The sequence below is a fragment of the Corylus avellana genome, chromosome ca8, assembly GCF_901000735.1.
Source record: "Corylus avellana chromosome ca8, CavTom2PMs-1.0".
Classification (NCBI taxonomy): Eukaryota; Viridiplantae; Streptophyta; class Magnoliopsida; order Fagales; family Betulaceae; genus Corylus; species Corylus avellana.
Window position 1 is genome coordinate 8901786 of NC_081548.1, and position 9933 is coordinate 8911718.

General features: G+C 36.3%; 1 long non-coding RNA gene across 1 annotated transcript; it reads right to left on the reverse strand.

The window, feature by feature from the left end:
• Positions 1-1020: 1020 nt before the first annotated feature.
• On the reverse strand, positions 1021-7165 carry LOC132191129 (uncharacterized). The gene is made up of 2 exons (XR_009441182.1): positions 7050-7165; positions 1021-1416 (listed from the first exon to the last, which is right to left on the reverse strand). It is a non-coding gene; the product is annotated as an uncharacterized LOC132191129 (long non-coding RNA).
• Positions 7166-9933: the final 2768 nt, after the last annotated feature.

Here is a 9933-nt window from a genome sequence, read left to right on the forward strand (position 1 = left end):
TACAATGACAATCCTTTGAAGGGATCAATTGGAGGTTCATCGATCCCCTTCTTATTTTCAACCGATTGAAACCCTCAGGTTCCTATCAATTATATATATATATATATATATATATATATATATAGACTGGAAATTGATGCTCAAAAATAAACATAGAATATGTTGATAAACACTTACAAATAACCGGTTAACTAAAGATACAAGTTCTTTGAAATCATTTCAAAGGTTGATGCTTCAAAGGTTTACAAAGAAAATTAAATATTATAAGGATAGTGGGTTGCTGGAATGGGTAAGTAAGTTTCAGGTAGAGGGTATTGTGTAGTCTGCCGAAACTCTAAATTTTCTTCTTTTAAATAGACTTAGGGTTCCATTCTGGATCATTGCATTCTTGACTGAGTAACTGAGCTCTAAAGACTCTGATTGGTGTGCTTTAGTAAAAGCAAGTTCATGCTGCTTTACCCTGGGTAAATTGCACCGTGTATATATATATGAAACTGTCACGTAATCCAAATTTGTTACCTAATATCTGCAGCCAGATAATGGCTAGAAGTAACTTTAAGAATTATTAACTGTCTTCATATATGATCAGTATCCTTGTTTTCATAGATAGTGGCTAAATTTTTAATATCAATTTTCCAAATTCCAAATGTGTAGAAATATAGATAAACAAGAATATAGATAATTAACTGGAAAGAGAGCTATTATATATATATATATGATGAACATACTGCAGCTGGTACAAGTAGAACGCCTTAAATCCTCACCTCTCTTTGGTAATAAAAACAATTTAAGATTATGCCACATCCTTCCTCAATTATGATGTAAGGATATAATAGTGGAGGTATAATAATAGTTGGTTTAGTGGTATAACTAAAAAATAATTTGGCCCAACTGTAACATGTTTTCTGTTAGAGTGGTCGTTAGAAGTTAGAAATGCGAACGGAATGTGGGCTGCATGTATAAAAATATAAGCAGCCCAGTTCATTAGAGGGTATGAAAGAAGTTAGGTCATTCTTGTAGTTCCAATTCTAGAGACTCAGCTGTTCTATTCCTTGTTCATCATATCTCATCAATAGAGATTTACATATCCAATTCCCATTTACAATCCAATCTTTCTTACTCAACCATTATTTCAATTACAAATTCATACCAATTCCCATCTATATCTCAAATTACATAGAAATGTTACAATAATTTATTACAAATAAGGGGTATAGTACTAGTAGATTGGATTAAATTCTATTGCATGTGTTTGATAACATCTCAATTATACTCTGTACATATCTGATAGAAGATACATGTATAACCATGCTGCAGGCCTTGGGGACATCACAAGCTTCTTAGCTGATTTACAAACTATCTTGTTGGTCGGATTGCAACTTAATTCGTGGCAGTTTGGTAATTGGATTTAACATTCTGAAGGAGAAAAAAAATAGAAATTCAAACCATTTAAATTCAATCACCAATAATGATATATAGGCTGAAAGTATGAAAAAAAAAAAAAAATAAAAAAAAAATGAGACACAATAGTTGCGTACAATTTGAAGAAATATGATCTATCAATCTAATGAATCAACAATTTCTCAACAGAACTGATCCAATTTGCTATAACTACCTTAGCAACCTTGAATAGAACCAGAAGAACAATAAAGTACATGTGAAGCATATAATTACTTGTGTCAGATTATGTGACTTGAATTTTCATAAACCTTACCGTGGGCCCCACAATAGTATGGCATCCCATACTTGTTGACTTGTTTTTTTTTTCTCCCGCACGTCTCTCTTTGCTCTCCATTGATTGAGCTTCTTCTAGAAGCTTTGTGAAAAGGCTTTGTTTGTTGTTTTATTTGAAGCCATTCGGTCAAGGAGAGGGCAGCAGCTACTTTAGCAAGAAAAAGAGAGAAAGAAGAAAAGAAAAAACTGCCGAGAGAGAGAGAAAGGCTTGTGCTGTAGGGAGAAGAAGATGCACCATTTTTCTTCATTTTGATCTCACTTTTGGAGTGCTGAAATGCTTAGAGAATTTTAGAGAATATTTTTATCTTTTGTATCTAATTCTCTTTTGAGTGAGATTGGGGTGTATTGGGGCTTTTGGGTTTGAGTGGTTTTGTTTGTACTACTCTTTGTACTCCACTCTTTTGTTAGTGAATTTCTCTTGGATCGTCTCTGCCAGTGGATGTAGGCTTGTTAAGCCGAACCACTTAAATCTTGGCGTCTTGTGTGGTTGTGTTTATTTTTCTATTCTGCACTTTTCTACTTCTTTGGTGATCTTGGATTTGCATTTGTCACAACAAACTAGTATCAGAGCTCGGGTATTTATTTTGCGGGATGGCTACTGCAAAATTTAAAGTAGAGAAGTTTCATGGTCAGAATAGTTTCAGTCTTTGGCGCATCAAGATGCGAGCTTTGTTACGACAACAAGGCTTGGCGAAGATTTTGGATGGCGAGGTGCCATCAACATCATCAACGGAGGAAACGAAGGAACTTGAAGAAAAAGCCCACAGTGCAATTTTGTTGTCTCTTTCAGATGGAGTTTTAAGAGAAGTTGCCGATGAAGAAACGGCCGCTGGACTTTGGAAGAAGCTGGAGAGCTTGTACATGAAAAAATCCCTCACTAACCGATTGTATTTGAAGCAACGGTTATATACCCTCAAGATGAAAGAAGGTATGCCTCTTTGTAATTATCTTGATGATTTTAATAGAATTATTTTGGATCTGAAAAATATTGATATTAAAGTAGATGATGAGGATCAAGCCCTGATTTTGTTATGTTCACTATCGGATGCCTTTGATAATTTTGTTAATTCAATGTTGTATGGTAGAGATACTATCTCCTTAGCTGATGTTAAATCTGCTTTAAATTCTATGGAGTTGAGGACAAAATTGAATAGTAAAGGTAGTGATAATCAGGCAGAGGGTTTATTTGTTAAGGGTCGTTCAGAAAATTCTTCTAATTTTAGAGGTCGATCCAGTGAGAGGGATTCGGGTAAAAGTAAATCAAGAGGCCGATCACAGTCCAGGTCAAAGAAGAAAGTAAAGTGTTACTATTGTAAAAAAATATGGGCATTATAAATCCGAGTGTCCGAAGTTGAAAAATAAAGAGGAAGGTGACAGGCAAAGTTCCTCTTCTGTGGCTGGTGTTGTCGAAGGAAATTCTAAAGGTTCAGACCTTGTCCTTGCAGTTACCATTTCTAATGATCGTTCTAACGACAAGTGGGTCCTTGATACTGCTTGTACATTCCATATGTCCCCTAAAAGGGATTGGTTTACTACCTATGATTCAGTCAATAGTGGTTCAATCTTGATGGGAAATAATGTCGCCTGCAAGATTGTTGGTATTGGTACAATCAGAATTAGGATGCATGATGGGATTGTGAGGACTTTGACGAATGTTCGACATATACCAGATTTGAAGAAAAATCTTATTTCATTGGGCACTTTGGACTCCCTTGGATACAAGTATTCCGGTGAAGGTGGAGTTATTCGGGTTAGCAAAGGCTCATTGGTTATAATGAAAGGTAACAAGGTTGATGGCCTTTACTTTCTTCAGGGTAGTACGGTAACAGGTTCAGCTGCTGTGTCTTCTTCAGATGATCCAGATTTAGACACTACCCGGTTATGGCATATGCGGTTGGGTCATATGAGTGAGAGGGGTATGACAATCCTGAGCAAGCGGGGTTTGCTTTGTGACCAGAAAACAGGATCTCTTGACTTTTGTGAGCATTGTGTGTTCGGGAAACAGTGCAGAGTCAAGTTCAGTACAGGCATCCACAGAACTAATGGTACATTGGATTATATCCATTCAGATCTATGGGGTCCCTCTCAGGTTCCATCAAAGGGTGGTGCTCGATATTTTGTTACATTTATTGATGATTATTCGAGAAAAGTCTGGGTGTATTTTTTGAAGAAGAAAAGTGATGTGTTTGTCACTTTCAAGCAATGGAAGACATTAATTGAGAATCAGACTGGGAAGAAAATCAAGCGACTCAAAACAGACAACGGCATGGAATTTTGTGGTGGTGAATTTAATAAATTCTGCAAGGATGAAGGCATCGCTAGACATCGCACAGTTAGTCATACTCCACAGCAAAATGGGGTTGCTGAGCGGATGAACAGGACTCTCTTGGAGAGAGCGCGTTGCTTACTTTCAAATGCCGGGTTGTCTAGAGATTTTTGGGCTGAGGCGGTCAATACTGCTTGCTATTTGGTCAACCGTTCTCCATCAACAGCCATTGATTGTAAAACTCCTTATGAGGTATGGTCTGGTACTCCTGCTGATTATTCATTTTTAAAAACTTTTGGTTGTCCTGCTTATTGTCATGTGAATGATGGTAAGCTTGAGCCTAGGTCAAAGAAATGTATATTTCTAGGCTATGCGGATGGGGTGAAGGGATATAGATTGTGGTGTTCTGATCCTAAATCACCTAAGTTTATAGTCAGTAGAGATGTTGTATTTGATGAATCTGCCATGCTTCACCCGAGAAAGGAGTCTATTGTTTCTGCAGGAAAGGAGCAGGGTTCTAGCAAGGAGGTGGAGCTTCAGGTGGAGGCTTCACAGAGGGTGCGAGATAACACTCGAAGATCAGCCTGTTACAGATGTTCATGATTCCAGTTCTGATGATGATGATCCACAAGAAGAGCAAGAGACCAGTATTGCGGCTGGTAGACAGAGGAGGCAGATTAGGCCACCTCAGAGATATGGCTATGCAGATTTGGTAGCATATGCACTTACTGTGGCAGAGGACACTGTAGTCTAGGAGCCTTCCACTTACTCAGAAGCTGTCACAAGTAGTGAGTCTACTCAATGGGTTGTTGCCATGAATGAGGAGATTGAGTCTCTTCATAAGAACCAAACATGGGAATTGGTGAAATTGCCTAAAGACGCTAAAACTGTTGGTTGCAAATGGATCTTCAAGAAAAAGGAAGGAATCCCGGGTGTTGAAGATGCAAGGTTCAAGGCACGTTTGGTAGTAAAGGGCTATAGTCAAAGAGAAGGTATGGACTTCAATGAAGTTTTCTCTCCTGTTGTGAGACATAGTTCTATTCATGTTTTGCTTGCCATGGTTGCTTTAAATGATTTGGAACTTGAGCAACTTGATGTGAAAACTACATTTCTGCATGGTGAGCTTGAGGAAACCATTTACATGCATCAGCCAGAAGGATTCATTGCTGAAGGTAAAGAAGATCATGTTTGTCAGTTGAGGAGGTCGTTGTATGGTTTAAAACAATCTCCAAGACAGTGGTACAAGCGCTTTGACATCTTTATGATTGGACATGGTTACACAAGAAGTAGCTATGACAGCTGTGTGTATTACAGGCAATTGTCTGATGGTTCTTTTGTTTATTTGTTACTCTATGTGGATGACATGTTTATTGCTGCTAAAAGCATGTTGGAGATTAAGAGATTGAAATCTATGTTGAGTGATGAATTTGAAATGAAGGATTTGGGTGCTGCGAAGAAAATCCTTGGTATGGAGATTCACAGGGATAGAAAAGCGGGAAAGTTGTACTTGTCATAGAAAAAGTACATTGGGAAAGTACTTGAACGCTTTGGTATGCATAATTCTAAACCAGTGAGTACTCCACTTGCAGCTCATTTTAAACTTTCAGTAGCGTCAGCGCCACAGAGTGAGGAGGAGGAGCAGTTCATGTCACATGTTCCTTACTCCAGTGCAATTGGAAGCATCATGTATGCTATGGTGTGCACTCGTCCAAATATTTCACAGGCAGTCAGTGTTGTTAGTCGCTACATGGCGAATCCGGGCAAGGTTCACTGGCAGGCAGTGAAATGGATACTCCGTTATTTATGGGGCACTACAGATGTTGGTTTAGTTTATGATAGAGGCAATGGTATCAGTTCCAGTGTTACTGGTTATGCTAATTCAGATTATGCTGGTGATTTGGATAAAAGACGATCTCTGACAGGTTTTGTTTTCACTCTCTCGGGGTGTGCCATTAGTTGGAAAGCGACTTTACAGTCGACGGTTGCTTTATCCACTACGGAGGCAGAGTATATGGCAGCAGGAGAGGCAGTGAAAGAAGCTATTTGGCTCAGAGGTTTGGTTAGTGATCTTGGTTTGCAACAGGATGAGATTGTTGTATTTTGTGATAGCCAGAGCGCAATACATTTGACCAAAAATCAAATGTATCATGAGAGGACCAAACACATTGATGTCAGATATCATTTTCTTCGGGAGGTCATGACACAAGGTGATATCATAGTGAAGAAAATTGCTTCGGCGGAAAATTCAGCAGACATGTTGACTAAGCCACTTCCGATCCTCAAGTTCAAGCATTGCTTGGGCTTGATTGGTGTTTGTCGTTTGTAATTACCCTTAGGGGTGTTGGAGGAGATGTCTTAAGGAGATTTGTGTTGAAGACTTGATGAAATTCAAGTCAAGGTGGAGATTTGTCAGATTTTGTGACTTGTTTTCACAAGTCTTACCGTGGGCCCCACAATAGTATGGCATCCCATACTCTTTGTCTTGTTTTTTTTTTTCTCTCCCACACGTCTCTCTTTCTCTCCATCTATTGAGCTTCTTCTAGAAGCTTTGAGAAAAGGCTGGCTTTGTTTTATTTGAAGCCATTCGGTTATCAAGAAAGGGGAGAGAGCAGCAGCTACTTTAGCAAGAAAAAGAGAGAAAGAAGAAAAGAAAAAACTGCCGAGAGAGAGAGAGAAAGGTTTGTGCTGTAGGGAGAAGAAGATGCACCATTTTTCTTCATTTTGATCTCACTTTTGGAGTGCTGAAATGCTTAGAGAATTTTAGATAATATTTTTCTCTTTTGTATCTAATTCTCTTTTGAGTGAGATTGGGGTGTATTGGGGCTTTTGAGTTTGAGTGGTTTTGTTTGTACTACTCTTTGTACTCCACTCTTTTGTTAGTGAATTTCTCCTGGATCGTCTCCGCCAGTGGATGTAGGCTTGTTAAGCCGAACCACTTAAATCTTTGCGTCTTGTGTGGTTGTGTTTATTTTTCTATTCTGCACTTTTCTACTTCTTTGGTGATCTTGGATTTGCATTTGTCACAACAACTTGGATAGATGAAACATACCTCTAGCAATGTGATGTAATAAAAATCCTCCATATGCTAAGTGCAGTCCCATCTCTAATTGAACGGTATATATTTATTTCAGTTTGTAAAATCTTTTCAATAAGTTCCTTCTCACCCTTCATCTGTATAAAACACTCTCAATCAGAATTTAGTTCAGAAATCAAAATGGTGCAACTGGAAATATGAACTCATAAAATAAGATTTTCAGCAGTATATAAATTGTTGATGAAGAATATATATAGCTAATTTAGGCTATATATATAGATTCGGCTTCAATTTTGAGCCACTCTTTGCAAATGAACTTTTCAGATCGAACTATTAGATTGACAGTGGTTTAAAGTGACCTAAACATTAGTTCATATTAACATGAACTTATAATCACTCTTTCGACTCCACACATAAGTTAAAATGCACACATGCATCTTATAACCAGAACTTTGGGATTTACGTTGCCTCGTCCCTCCTCCTAATGGAAGTTGGCGAGAACATAAGATCTCAATCTTTTCTCATTCTTTCTAATTGCACAATTGATATGAAAGTAGCAGAGAATCAAGACCATGACTTCTGATATTATGCCCATTCATTTCAATCTAATAAGAAATGTGTTCTATTAGACTTTTATTTGGACATTCTCAGTTATAGAAGTGTGCTTTCTCTTTAGCCTTTCATTCCAACTGTGGCAAAAGCAACAGCAGTCACAACAAAATACTTTAGCCTTCAGCCACACGATCATAGTAGTCAAACTCTTTATTGGATCTCTAATAAATAAGGAACATACTACACTGCATTTGAAAACCATTTCAACTGGATGTCATCTTCGGGAAGCAGTACTTCCTTACTTTGTAAGAAAAACAAAACGAATGTTCAGATAAGGTGGCCGGTTCTCCGTTCAACCACCAATTCAACCAGCTTGTTCAACTAGCTTGCTCTTTGAAACATTATTACAAACAGAAAGTGTCGGATAATTGACGATAAGTGTACTGATTCGTGAGTTAGTAGTGTCTAATGAAATGTTGAGCACCTCGAGGCCGAGCCTCATCAAGAAAGGTTTGGGAGGACCCGAAGACACACTATTATTGCAAACTACTTCAAACCAGTGATTAAGGTAGCAAGCAGCTCCTATTCCAAAAGGGTATGGAATGCTAACATTTCCACAGCGTTCTTGACATGAACTATTAATTGCTAAATCCGCTGCTTGTACAAATATTGCATAAATGGAACACAATAACAAAATGATCTGGAATACCATTTGCACTTGCACCACCATCTCTCTCTCTCTATGATGATGATGGGATTGTGAAGCAGCTCTATATAAGCCCAAGCCCCGCCTTTTATAACGCCATTACCGTCCTTTTAAAAGTAGCCCAGAAGACAAGGGTCTGTACGTAACAAAACTCATTTCATTTTTGTCTCAATCTCGCCTCAAAGGATGAAAATCATGGTTTAACCAAAACATTAAAAAAAAATATCTCTTGAAAAAAATTGTCTTCGTCTTCTGTGCATGAACCTAGCAGCCAGTATTGATCTCTCCTAAATTACAGGGGAAAATGCTCCCATGTGGATTGTGGATGGTGCACAACTGACTTTTTGGGCGCCTCCAATTACTCTGCAAATTTACTGTATATATTTAATTAAAAAAATCACTTTATTTATTTATTTTTTTAATTGTGTTTTTAAATATCATATTTTAAAATCGTTATTTTTAAATTACACTTTTTAAAATCGCAAACCCAAACAAACTCTAAATCACCTACATCTAGCCTAATATTTTGTTATTCACTTTTACTATTCTATTTAAATATTATTTTCAATGATATCTTTATTCTTTCTATAATAATCATACCGTTGAAAATTTGTCTTTTTTTAATGGTCATATTTTTTAAAATTTGTATTTTTTTTTTCCTTTTTCTTAACCGTCATATAGAAATAATGAAATAGAGAAAACAAAAAGATTGAGAGGTAAGAGAATGCTTCGTATTTTTTTTTTTTTTTATTCTTTACTTTTACATTTGGTGAGTTGATCGATAGCATTGTTCACACTCACAAAATATTTCAACAATTTTGTGAGCCTAATACAGAGCATTTTGGACCAATTTGAACATTTTGGCTAGGCAATATAAACTTTTAGCTATTTTAGCTGACTTGATGAGAATGCTTTATATCCCTAATAGCAATTAGAACATTATTAGCAGTCTCACCAAATTTTACTCACCAAAATAATCAAAAGTAAACTTTTTTCTATTTTAACTACTCACTTTTTTAGAGCACTCCCAAAAGCTTCACTATTATAGCAATTAACTTTTACTATTCCATTTAAATTTTATTTTTCAAATATTTGTTTATTTTTCTTTAATTATTAAAAGATGAGAGAGAAACGAAAAACAGAAAGGGAAGGAGAGAAATTACTTTTTTATTTAATAGGTGAGTGAATAGTACTTATTAATGGTGAGTACTGTTCACTTACCATTTTTTTTTCTCATTATAATGGCGAGACTGAAAATTGGAGTTTTTAGCCACTTTTACCAAATTGTCTCACCAAATATAACTAAAAAATTGTTTTGGTGAGAGTGCACCAAATTTACTAGCCAAAAATAGCTAAAAAAAAAAAAATCATATTTCTTTATTTAGCTATTCACTTTTTTCAAAACACCCATCAGCCTTAGCATTTTAGATATAAACTTTCATTATTCTATTTAAATTTTATTTTTCAAATATTTCTTTACTTTCTCTAACATTCATATTTTTGAATATTTTTCTTTTCCTAACCGTCATTGTTTTGAAAATTTTTGTTTTCTTGACAGTCATATTTTTTACTATTTATCTTATCCTAATGGTTATATTTTTTAAAATTTGTCTTTTCCTAACATTCTTATTTTTCAATATA